The sequence below is a fragment of the Petaurus breviceps genome, unplaced genomic scaffold (genome assembly GCF_028583685.1).
Source record: "Petaurus breviceps papuanus isolate PSGF00001 unplaced genomic scaffold, PetGlider_PUasm1.0 90667, whole genome shotgun sequence".
In the NCBI taxonomy this organism is placed as follows: domain Eukaryota; kingdom Metazoa; phylum Chordata; class Mammalia; order Diprotodontia; family Petauridae; genus Petaurus; species Petaurus breviceps.
In genome coordinates, this window is record NW_027187302.1 from 8245091 (window position 1) to 8259037 (window position 13947).

Here is a 13947-nt window from a genome sequence, read left to right on the forward strand (position 1 = left end):
GGAGCCTATGGGCTGGTGGAGGTCTACAAAGTCATAGCCTCTTTGGCAGTCTAACCTACCACTAGAGAAGTACCAGAGGTCAAACATATTGGTTAAAAAAGGGTCTTAAGGGAAGGCCTTTTAACTTATCTCTATATCTCCCTCACTGCTTGGCACAAAACACTGCACATGATTGATGCTGAATAAATGAATGAGTGAATGAACTGAGATGGGAGAAAGCGAAAAAGGTGTGAAACAAGAGTCTGCTGCAACCTATGAATTGAGATGTAACATTTTATGTGTAATGAATTCTGGAAAGGCTTCAAGCTTTTTATTTTCATCACCATTTTTTCCTCATCAGATTGTAGGATCATACGATCATCAACAGACCTAAGAGTGAGAAGAGCTTTAGCCTAACTTCTTCATTTGACCAATGGTGAAACAGAGAGAAATGGAGGCTTGCCCAAGGTCACATAGAGTTGAGATTTGAACCTAGGACCTCTGACTCCAAATGCAGCACTCATTCTACTGTGCCAAGCTGCTTCTTATAAGCTCTCTGTGAGTAAGGACTGTCTTGTATCTTTTTTTTTGGGGGGGGTACTCTCATGGCTCAGCACAAAACTTGTACATAGTAGGCACTTAATAACTTCAATGTGGAACATCTGAAAGAGTATTGGATATGGGTCGGAGGACCTTGGTTCAAATCCTGATTCTACCTTCCACTATCCATGTGACACAAACAAGTTGCTTAACTTTTCTAGTATTCCATTTCTTCAAATATAAAATGAGGGAGTTGAATCAGATGATTTCTTGTTGTTGCTTAGTTGTTTCAGTCAGGTCTGACTCTTTGTGACCCCATTTGGAGTTTTCTTGGCAGAGATATTGGGAGTGGTTTGCCATTTCCTTCTTTAGCTCATTTTACAGATAAGAAACTGAGGCAATTAAGTCACTTGCCCAGGGTCACACAGCTAGTAAGTGTCTGAGGCCAGATTTGAACTCAGGAAGATGAGTGTTCCTGGCATTCTAACCACTGTGCCACCTAGCTAGATGATCTCTAATAGGGTCCTTTCTAACCCTAAAACTATGATCCTAAATATTTGCTGAATACTGAATTTTACTTTATGAACCTAATTTTTTTTTTTGGGGGGGTAGGGGAGGGTCTGCATTCCATTTGCTCAGTTACAGCAAATTACTCGTGATGAGTTGCTGATGGCATTACTGTGTGGTTGTGCAAAGTGCCCTGGATAATCTGGGTACCAGTTCCAGTTCTGACACTGACTTGTTGTGTGATCTTGGGCAAGACCCTTCTCTCTAGGTCTCAGTTTCCTCATCTGTACAATGAGGAGCTTGGTTAAGATGACTGAGAGCACTTCTAGCTTCATCATTTTGTGATTCAAATGCCACACACACACACACAGAGCATCTTTCAAAATCCTCTCTACATTGTAAGCACCAAACTCTTAGTATGAAAGTTTCCTTTTAAAGTATCTCATGCCAGCCACTTAAAGGAAACTGAGTCAAAGTTGAGCTATAGGAACTCCTGACTTATCATCAAGTCCTGGACTAGATAGTAAAGTAAGCCTTTGCTCAAAGATGTGCTTTTTTTTTTCAGTGGCTCTACACATGCGATCGAATACAGAACTTTAGTAGGTGACCTATTATAAATAAATGAGTATAAGACTGTAGAGTAAGTAGGAGATGAGCTTCTGTGCTGCTACAACTTGTTTATAATACATATGTTCAGACATTTAGAAGTATAATTAATTGTATGTGCCCATTAATAGGCACCAACACTATAATTTTCCTATATCAGAGATCACTCAGGAAAAGTAAGTAGACACATCAAAATTCATTGTAGCTTTTAGGGTAAGGTTTAACAAGTCAGTCTTGAGAGTGTCCTTTCAAACAGTTTTCTTACACTTGAAATCTGAAGTGGAGAAGCTGAAGTGCATGTATGTTTTTCTGGAACAGTCTGAAATAAGAGATACAGTACACATGTACTTGCAACAAGTCAGTATATATTTATATAGTGTCTTTTTAAGCAGACTAAAAATAGACATTTCACAAGAGGGGATAAAAAAGAAGACAAGCAAACAAACCCTGTACATAGCTTCTGGACTCTATAGGTGGGTTTTAGGGGAGTGACACTTTAGATCTATTCCAGAATAAGGCTAAAGACACAGATTCTCTCTACTCTATTCGAACAGAAGATTTTGGGGAAGTGGAAGGCACACAGTTGAGTATGGGAGCAGAATGGATTTGATAATTCTCTTGCTAACTTGTACTGTTTTTCTTTCCTCATTGCTAAAAATCTACCTTTTAGATTGACTTCAACAATTTTTTCATTTCATTTCTTCCTGGGTTATTTCTTCTTTCCCTTTTTATTCAAAATACTTCTGAAGTATGGCTTCTCTTTTCCTCATCTTCCACAGGCTCATTAATCCTCTTAAGTTTTTGAATACATTCTTTCTTACTTTTTATACTAACATGAGATTTACTATGCAAGGCCTCCTTCTATTAATAATTCTATTAGAATTTCATTCATATTTTTTTCTCCACAAGACCCATCTGCCTCATCGCACCTTTCTTTGATCTTTCCTTTGAGGTCTTCAATCTTTTACTAAACCTCTCTGCCAAGCCTACTGCACCTTCTCCATTGTGGAAAGAGCTGCTTTATGCAGTTGCCTATAATGTGTTGGGCACTGTGCTGGGGACAGAGATGAAAGTGAAGCCAGCACTGTCCTTGAGGAGCTTAGACTCTAGTTGGTATGTTTTGGCAACCTTGGTCTGTAACTTAGAATTTAGAGAATTTCCTGGAGCACTGACAGGGTAAGTGGTTTGTCAATGGTTAGACAGTTGGTGCGTGTCAGATGCAGGGCCTGAACCTAGGCTTTCTTGACTGAATGGCCAGTTATCCACCAACTCTGCCACGATGCCTCTCAGAAAGAACTTGGTTAACGTAGAGATTACATTACCAGGGCATTTGAGGACAGCTTCCTCCTTAACCTATTCTTTTCATCTCAAAGCCCTATCTTCAATTCTCTCCTCTTTTCCTGCACTCTATTCAAAGAAGCGTCCCTCTTGCCAAGACCAAGCCCTTAACACATGCACTTGATCCTATATTCTTCTATCTTCTCCAACAGAGAAGATATTAACATTATATACAATAAAGCAATCTTTGTTTTTTTTTTCAGATTGTAAAAAAGGATTATAACTAATGGAATGATCAGTGGGAAAGAGGAAACCAAACAAAACAAGAAAAAGAAACACAGCAAGTAGTTTGTTTCAATCTGCATTCAGACTGCATCTTTCTCTGGATGTGGATATCTCTTTTGATCATGAATCTTTTGGAGTTGTCTTATAACCTTACTTTGCTGAGAGAGGCCCAGTCTATCAAAGTTGGTTGTCACACATACGTTGTGTCTGTGATTGTGTACAGATTTCTACTGGTTCTCCTCTTCTCGCTCAGCATCAGTTTATGTAAGTCTCTTCAGGTTATTATGAAGTCCATCTGCTCCTCATTCCTTATAGCATAGTAGTATTCTATTACATTCATATACCACAACTTGTTCAGCCATTCCCCAATTGATGGCCATCCCCTTGATTTCAAATTCTTTGCCACCACAAAAAGAGCTGCTATAAATATTTTTGTACATATGGGTCCTCCTCTCACTACGCTGATCTCTTTGGGATATAACCCCAGAAGTGGTATTGCTGGGTCAAAGGGTATGCACTTATTTATAGCCGTTTGGGTATAGTTCCAGATTGCTCTTCAGAATGGTTGGATCAGTTCACAACTCCACCACAATGCATTAGTGTTCCAATTTTTCCACATCCTCTCCAAATTTATCATTTTCCTGTTTTGTCATCTTAGTCAATCTGGCTGGTGAGATGTGGTAAATCAGAGTTGTTTTGATTTGCATTTCTCTAATCAATAGTGATTTAGAACATTTTTTTCATATGCTTATAGATATCTTTAGTTTCATCTTCTGAGAACTGCCTGTTCATATCCTTTGACCATTTATCAGTTGGGGAGTGGCTTGTATTCTTATAGATTTGACTCAATTCTTTGTATATTTTAGAAATGAGGGCTTTATCAGAGACACTGGTTGTAAAAATTCTTTCCCAATTTCCCACTTCCCTCTTAATCTTGGTAACATTGGCTTTATTTGTACAGAAGCTTTTCAATTTAACGTAATCAAAATGATCCATTTTGTATTTTATAATGCTCTCTAACTCTTGTTTCATCATGAAGTCTTCCCTGCTCCATAGATCTGATAGGTAAACTATCCCTTGCTCTCCCAGATTGCTTACAGTATCAGTCTTTATACCTAGATCATGCACCTATTTCGACTTTATAGCAATCTTGGTTTTTCTTTTTTGATTTGCTTTTTGGAGGGCAATTGGGGTTAAGTGACTTGCCCAAGGTCACATGGCTAGTTTTTGTGTTAAGTGTCTGGGGCCAGATTTAAATTCAGGTCCTCCTGACACTAGGGCTGGTGCTCTATTCACTGTGTCACCTCCAAGCAATCTTGTTTTAAGAATGACTTTGAGCAACTAAGTAATTTAATTATTATAAATACACAAATTAAAAATAAAAGACATATGAAGAGAGATAATATCTGCAGAAAGCACTCATGACAAGAAGTATTAAGAGAAAAGATAACATGTATTTGGAGGGATTAGCAAGTTGTACATGGAAGATAAGTGGCTTCATGTACAATCATCTTTTTTATTGCACTATATTATGGAAATGCTTCTTTTGTTCCATGAATCAAAAATTTAAAAAACATCAATAAAAAAGGTGTAACCTTAATCATCCCTTTCTCTCTGGAATCTTTAACCTCGCCTTACATGCAGTTTCCTTCAAACATATCCAAGTCTTCCTTGTCCTAAGAAAGCTTCACTAGACCCAACCCTTCCCTCAAGCTATCATTCTCTCTCTCCTCCCTTTCTCAGACAAATTCTTTGAAAATGCTTCCTCTACCCGCTGTTTTCAGCTGCTTCTTTTTTCACTCAATCCTCAGTAATATGGCTTGTGACTTCATCACTCATTGGAAAACTGTCCTCTCCAAAGCTAATGACAATCTTTTAATGGCCAAATCTAATGGTCTTTTTTTCAGTCTTCCTCCTTTTTGACCCATCTGATGCTACTGACCACCCTTTCTTCCTAGATACTCTCCTATCTGGGTTTTCACAACGCTGCTTTCTTCTGGGTCTCCTGTCTGACCATGCCTTTTCCAGTTAACTTTGCTGGTTTATCATTCACAGCATGGCTCCTATCTCTGAATCTTTTCTATGGTTGGGGAATTCTTTCTTTTTAACCTCATACCTCATACCCTCCTCCCATGGGTTCAAAAATCAACATCTATGCAGATGATTTACAGATCTATATATCCAATCCTAGTCTCTCACTTGAGCTTACTTTCCGAATCATCAATTGCCCAATGGACATTTCTAACTGGATGGCCTGGAGACATCTTAAACCCACCATGTACCAAAACTAATAAATTCATTATCTTTTCCCCTAAACCCAAACTTCTCTATTTCTGTTGAAGGCACCACCATCCATCTGGTCTTCTATATTCATAACTTTGGCATTATCCTTGACTCCTCATTCTTCATCACCCTACACATCCTCTCAGTTGCCAAATCTTGTCACTCTCTTCATAACATCTCTCTCATCCAACCCCTTTCTTTCTACTTGCACGGCTATTACCTTGGTTCAGGTCCTCATCACTCCCTGCCTGGGTTATTGCAATGATATCCCATCTAGTCTCCCTGCCTCTCAAGCTTCTCCCCATCCCAACATATCCTACATACTGCTACCAAAGTAATTTTCCTTGAACAAAGATCTGACCACATCACCCTCTTAATCATCTCTAGCAGCTTGCTTCCCCACTGCTTTTAGGATAAAATACAAACATTTCTATTTAGTTTTTAACATCCTTCCCAATCTGACCCCAACCTGTTATCCCAGGTTCATTGGCTATTACTCTCCATCATTCACTCTGAAAGCTGGCCAAACTTGTCTTCTTTCCTCATAATACTACACCTGCCATTTCTATACTTCTTCACTGGAATGCGCTCCCTCCTCACTTCTACCTCTTAGAATTCCTTTCTTCCACCTCATCGAATCCTCTTCCTTCAAAACACAGTGGAAGAGCCACTTTTCACATAAAGTCTTTTCCTTATCCCCCAGCTCCCAGAACCCTCCGCTCCCTACAACCTTGTTTTAGATACTTTGTATTTATTTGTATTCATTTACTTAATAATCATTTCCACATACTTATAAATGGACTTGCTGTCTTCCCCATTAGAATATAAGCTGTTTGAGAGTAGGTATTTTCTTTGTATTTGTTATCACCAGTGCTTAGAACAGTGTTGGACACATTGGACAAACTTAATGTATGATTTATTGATTATCTCTATAATAGTTCAATAAATACTTGTTAATGGGTTGAGACTTGCCCTCAAGTCATTCCAATATTTACTATTCTTCTAGGGCTCATGGAACAGATTACCAGTATAAGTAGCAACAATATACTCTGTGTCTTTGAGGGAACTAGGGTTATTTCAGCTATAGATGGCATTAATCTACAAAACAGTCCTATGGATTCATGGAGGGTCCATTAAAATTCTGTGAATGCATCTATGAAGAGGGTTTAGACTGAAAGAGTTAGGGGGTAGAAGAAGGATAGTGAAGGGAAGTTTAAATAAAGAACAAGGGAGGTCCCACCTCATAAAAGAGGGCCTTAAAATTCTGATTCTAGGGTGACTGAGGGTGAGGCACTTGTGTTTTGTAGGTTCCTAATAATAATGACAGAGATTCACTCTTTGCTGGGCTGTCACTAGAAACTGGTTAACCTATCCTTGCCTGGCCAAGGACACAGATTAGAGCCTGCTTTTAATGACAGATGGGAACTGAAAAAAAAAATTCAGAGAAAAAATAGACATAGTCCTAGAACCAAAATTAAAATACAGGCATTTAGTTCTTGAACACCGATCAAGTCTGTGATGACCGAAGCTTTTGCAAAGATGCGTGAAACACTGGAGTTCAAGGGTATCAGTAAGACATTTGACACTATTAATTGGGATGTTAATTTACTACAATAGCACAGTTTTGGAATACAGAAGTTTCCCTTGAGTAGAAAACCAAGTCTCTGTGTTTTGAGGTGAAAACAGGGTCAGTTTAGCTAACCGACCACAGTTCCACTGCCAGGCACACACATACACACACGCACACACACATGCGTACACACACCCTCACATTCAGCTCTTTCCACTCCTCCTCTGGCTCCCCCTTCACCATGACATTACTGTGTATCTGACTTAAGAGCACAAAAGCTAGGAAATTAAGAGCTACTACTTAAATTCCATCCTTACTGCACTCTGTCATGGCTGAATTTCACAGCTATAGCAGGCAAGTTTTCTTCCCGTCCCCCGCTACCCCTGTTTTGAGGCCACTAGACAGAGGATAAAATGAGCTCCATTACAGTATCACAATAGAGTGAATTAAGGATGATTCTGCAGCCTGAGCTTAGAGGCTTGGTATGTGTGAAACAGAGAAAGAAAGGCAGACAGAAGGAAAAAGGTGAAAGAAAGGATTCAAGTATGTTCGGGCAGGATGCTGCTTGCCACAGATTTCTATGACTAGAATGTTACTGCTACATTAGAGTGCATTTAAAAGGTGGCAATATTGCTGGCAGTCATTGCCATAGCAGCTTTGGTTATTAGCAGTATAAATAAACTTCCAAATAAACCTGGAGGAAAATATTAACCACAATTACCACAGTTTGATAAAATAATATGAACTTATACCTGCTTATGAGGAAGAGAAAAAATAGTTTCTTTTTTATGTACGGAATTGCCTCTGGGTTGAGTTATTTTAAAGAATATTCAGTATTATTGGTTCCTGAACAACTCTATGAACCCTACACCTGATAAAATTAACCTATGCCACTTCCACCCTCCCCATTCTCAGGAACCATCATATCAATTTCCAACATAATATAATAGAAAATAATTCCCTATAGTTCCATATTGGGGGATTAAATGTATAATTTACAAATATAAGAGATGTTCTAAAATAGGGCAGTCTATTAGAGTGACCAAATAATTTTTATATCAAAATTTCAGAGCAAGGAAATCATCTTGCCTCCTGATGTAGAACATGATTAACTCTAGGCTAGTTAAATCAGTGGATAGAATGGTTAAAAAAGCAAATTCACTACTTTGCTTTGGCCTTTTACCTTCCTCATCCAGCTTGCTCTCTGTTAGAAGTATCATTTTTCTTTAAGGCTTTTCCATCAAATTTTGAGGTCCTGGCTAATGAATGATGGACTAGACCAGCTTTTCCCCTTGACGATTTTAGAAAAACTGGACTGTACTTTTATTAATATGATTTGCCTTTCTACCATAAACAGTAAGATTTTCTTTTTGATTTGGAGAAAGGAGCTAAGACGCTTGTGTGTTATCACATAGCATGGAAAGGTTGTACTATTATCTTGATGCTGTCCTATCATCTGTTAACTTGCACAAAAGCATTTCATGTCTGTCATTTTCCTGGTACAGCTAAGAAAAGTAGGAGGGACTTAATAATCTTCCCCCTGAAATACACCCTTTTCAGGCAAATTTTAAAAAGCTAATAAATATGTTCATTAGTCAAGCTCATTAAAATTAAGAAAATACTCTTACATAGAAGTGGAACATTTTACAAAAGACCAGTAATGATGTGAATCCTAAATTCCACTACTTAAATTTTGTGGTACATGTATGTTACCCTGATAGTAATTGAGCATCATTAAGATTTGGCTGAATGGATTAAAAACATCACATCCCAATTTATTAATGGTATTGATTCTCTCTCTCTCTCCCCTTTTCTTTCTTTTCCTTCCTTCCTTCCAGAAAGAATGGGGTAAAAATCATTTTATCTCATTCTTCTCTTATGAAAGAGTTGCTGGCTTTGCAGTACATTTTTCCAAAGACAAATAAATGAAACCCCTCTGAATGCTTTTCTTCCTGAAAAAAGTCCCCTTAGAAGGGAAAATACTAAAAATGGTATAAGAATCACTGGAGAAGAATAGAAGTTCATTTTAAATCAGTGTACCATGTACAAATGCTGTCTTACAAATAGGATTATTTAATTTAAACCTTAGATCTGTCAAGCTCCATTACTCCGAATGGAGCCTGTCGTTCCTTGAGTTCATTATATATCAGGATTATATTACAATTTATGTTAGGTTAAGTCATTGCTTAGATACAAAGAAGGGGAAAAAAATTACACAGCAGTGTCAGGAAATAGAGCAAAGTCACTGCACTGCTCTGAAAGGCAAAAAGTCATCTTGCTAAATGAGGATCCAAGCTGTCCTATACGAAGACTGTTACTAATAAATAAAAGACCTTTGGGAAAAGTGCTGAGCGTCCGCTGGATCTATTTTCAGCCTGCATCAGCAGCTGTTGCCCCTGGGATCACATCTTTACGCGTACCCTACACCATATGTAATCACTCCAGTGCTGCAACCAGTAAGATAATGAAAGAGCATGGCATAAATCTATACTTGAGTGGAATGCTAAATGAGAAAAATAATACAAAAAGGGGGGAAATAAACCGCATTTTCAAGTCATTAGGAAGAAAGACTTTGACATATGAAGTGTTGCAACCATTAATAGCACTTATCATATAGAGAGGAGACAAAGAGACAAATTAATCAAACTGACAGAACTGGGACATTTTATGCTAATGTGAGCTCCTGGGTTTTAGTCTGTATTCCTCTGTGTCTGGAAAACTGATACCACTACAGGGCAGGAAATTGCATGGATAACATGCAACAGATCATAAAAATTCACACACCAACTGCAGAAACACTGCCAAAAGCTCTGTAAAAACAAGGATAGAGACCTCAACAGAGACACTACCAACAGCAAATGAATGCAAATAAGTCCAGGGATATTTCCCATTCATGCACTGCAATTAACTACAGGATTTTCTCACTCATAATGAAAGTGAGTAAACCAAAGCCTAGTGTAACAGCTAGCGTGCTGGTCATGGCAGTCTCTGAATGTGTTTGCGGTATTACAGTCAACACTAGCGCCATTTGGGAACACCATGTTATACTGTCTTTATCTAACTAGACTGGCCAGGCTGTGGGTACACACGCGTTTCATTTTTTTTCCCCCAAGCAAAACACACAGTTTAAAAACAAACCCAGATAGACATTAGAGAAAGTGAAAAAATTGACAATAAGGGGAAAAAAAGACAAAACAATCAAGTAAGTTGATCTCCTTCCAATTCTGAGAAGGAAAAAAAATAAAGAGAAATTGAGACATAAGTAATTAAAACCCAACAACCCAGGCAACACAGATACCTGACATGTGAGTAACGTAAGTGGGCAGTTGTATAGCCCTTAGGAAATGCTAGTGGAAGTGACTTTCTATTGTTCCTTAATTCAGAACACTCTGGGGAGTGATTGACCTAGATAGAGAGTTATGCTGTTATATATAAATGGAGAGGAATAACTTGCTGGTGCTCAGGACTATCTATATATCCAAGTTTCTTAAGTCCTTACTGTGTGGAGTCCCCTTCCACTAAGTTCCTGACTTGGAAGTGGGTAGGCATTTTCCCATAGGAATGAGAATAATGTATGCAAAAGCACTTTGAAAACTATAAAATGTATAACATGTAATGGGATCATAGATTTGGAGCTAGAAGGGGTCTTAGAGACCACTGAGTCCACACGTAAAGTGTAATTGTTATGATAATTCAGGTACAATATGAGAAGAATTGGTTTTTGAAGAAACCCAACCATCATTTAGAATGCTATTTCTATGGGTAAAAAAAAAACCCACCCTGCATGCTTATCAACTGATGTGCAAACAAACTCTTGGAACACAATCCACTGGGAACATAATTCATTTGTAACTAGGGATGGCCTAAGCTGCCTTGCAAGTAGAGTGGATAGAGAGCCAAGTCTGGAGTTAAGAAGCCTCATCTTCCTGAGTTCAAATCTAGCCACAGACACTTACTAGCTGTGTGACCCTAGGCATATCATGTAACCCTGTTTGCCTTAGTTCCTCATCTGTAAAATGAGCTGTCATAGAAAATGACAAATCACTCCAATATCTTTGCCAAGAAAACTCCAAATGGAGTCATGAAAAGTTAGACACGACCGAAAAATGATTAAACAACAACAAAAATCCCATTGGAAGAATCCAATGATGAGAAATGTTTTGGAAGTGTAGTTTCTTTCTTTTTTTAAGATTTTTCTTTTTGTTTTTTGGAGGGGAGAAGGTAGGGCAATTAGGGTTAAGTGACTTGCCCACAGTCTCACAGCTAGTTTTTTTTTTTTAAGCAATTGGGGTTAAGTAACTTGCTCAAGGTTACACGGCCAGTTATTTTGCGTGGGTGTTAAGTATCTGAGGCCGGAACCGATCCCAGGTCTCCTGACTCCAGGGCCGGCACTCTTACTCACTGCGCCACCTGGCTGCCCCTCCATGGCTAGTTTTGTGTTAAGTGTCTGAGGCTGGATTTGAACTCAGGTCCTCCTGACTCCAGGGCTGGTGCTCTATTCACTGCTCCACCTAGTCACCCCAGAAGTGTAGTTTCTTAAATCACTTAATTTATACCCATAATTAAAAGGTTTTCTTTTTTTTTCTTTTTGGAGGGGGTAAGGTAGGGCAATGGGGTTAAGTGACTTGCCCAAGGTCACACGGCTAGTTTCATGTTAAGTGTCTGATGCCAGATTTGAACTCAGGTCCTCCTGACTCCAAGCTGGAGTCACTCTATTCACTGTGCCACCTAGTCACCCCAAAAGGTTTTCTAATGAGAAGAATGTCTAGCTCTAGTAAAGCAATACTTGTAAACTGAACAATGAGGAGTGACTCTGGATATATGTTAATCAGAGACATATCAAAATAGCATGGAATTATATGAAAGATTCAGACCTAGAAGGAACCTCAGAGGCGATCTGGCTCAATTCCCTCCATTTACAAGTGAGGAGTATTTGAAATTTTTAGCAGAGTAAGAATTTGAACCTGTGGGGTCCTGAATCCAGTGATTTTTTCATTTTCATGCTATATCCCTTTGACCTCTAAATTTTATATAAATAAATATATACATATATCAATCAGTGATGAGTTATTGAATATTCTCATTAATAATAAGGATTATACTAATAATTTCAGGGGAGATTTCTAGCACTTTATAGGATGGGAATAGAATTTGAATAATTTTGACAATATAAAAGAATGGAAAGCAAAAAAAAAAGATGAATTTCACTGGGTACAATTTAAATATGATATTTGGAGAAGGAAAACAAGACCCAAGTGAAAGATGCAGAATGTTTTTCTTTTCCTACTTCCTAAAATAGTGGTCACTGTGGATCCCATCTATATTTATTTTATATGAAGAATCAATAAGTTATTATTGATGTGTAATAGCAGGAGTATTAGATGCTAAACTAGAAAATAATTGTCTTTCTGAATTAATCTTTTTTTTCCTGGAGATTTAAAAATGGGGGGGTACTTAATATTTTAAGAAGTGTATAAAGATATGAATAACAAATATGACAAAAAGATGGGAAAATTCTACTGATTTAAGAAAATCTAAAAAAAACAACAACACCTAGATCATCAAATCTGGGAAAGGGAACTTTAGAAGTCAACTTAACAGTTTTTAACATAATTAATGGAGCTCCTTTAAAACACTGGTGTTGGGGAATTGCGTTAACAACTTGATTCATGCTAACTCTAAGTTAATCAGGTTTTGATTTGTTTCATTTGAGGATGAGATTTGACCCATGGTGTATCTATAGCCATATGATAATGGGCATTCTTTAAAAGATTTTTGCTACACATGGATGGTTATTATGACTGAATAGCTGTTAGGATAAAAAATCAAGTATGACTGGAAAAAGAAATGAAACAGTCATACAAGTGAGAGTTAGGAAATACTGATTTGCAGCTTGTATACACAATTGGTACACTTGGCAAAGTCAAGAGAATACAAGAAGGGTTCCCAGCATGTTGGGTGGGTCTCCTTTGGCAGATTTATGGGAGAATATGGATAAGAATAGCATAGGAAGGGCAGGCATGGAAGGATTTGTGAACAGTTTTGCATTATTATTGGGAATACCTACACTGATGATAACATAGATCAACTGGCAGAGTATAACCATTTATTTTGCATCACTATAGAAGAAAATGGGACTAAAAGGTACCAGGAAAGATTTGGGTTAGACACAGGGACTTTCTGACTACATTGCTGATACAACAGGCTATCAAAAGGGGCGGTGCTGTCTCCTTTTCTGAAGAGCTTTAATATTAAGATAGATCACAATCTCTCTTGGATCGTTTGGTTTACTTTCAGAGACAGAAGGCTAAACTCGATGACCTACTTAGATTTCTTGCTTTATACTATATGTGGATGAAAATAACATGAGCTGCATATGCAATGAAATCTTTGATAAGTGCATATGCCTTTCAGATATATACAGAGATACAGCCATATTATGTGACCTATAATGACTCAAATCTAAATCTAAAGGCAAGGGGAAAAGGGCAGTTTTAATAGTTTTTTTCCCCCAATAAAGGTCTTTTTCTTACACCCTGTAAAATAATGTGCTTTTTTTTGGTATTGGTTATTACTGCTGAATATCAAGAAAAGCCATGGGTGTTCTTTTCTGTAAGAACCTGAAACCAGGATCAAAATGACAAGAAACTAGAGAGTAGGTTTTGACCCTGACTTCCTCATGGAATGACCAACTTTCATCACTCGGTGGCTTAGTGTTACTCTATCTGCAGGTGCTGAGAGTTTCAACTTCAACATATACCGTGTTTCCCCGATAATAAGACCTATCCCGAAAATAAGCCCTCCCCTTACTGTGTAAGATTCCTCTAAAATAAGCCCTCCCCCGAAAATAAGCCCTATTGAGATTGCTACTGTAGTGAAGGTGATCCCCTGCGCTACAC

General features: G+C 38.0%; 1 protein-coding gene across 5 annotated transcripts in view; it reads right to left on the reverse strand.

Annotated features, from left to right (window-relative positions):
* Positions 1-13947, reverse strand: part of BACH2 (BTB domain and CNC homolog 2) — a 429780-nt gene that overhangs the window by 51870 nt on the left and 363963 nt on the right. The gene's annotated exons all lie outside the window — the stretch shown is intronic.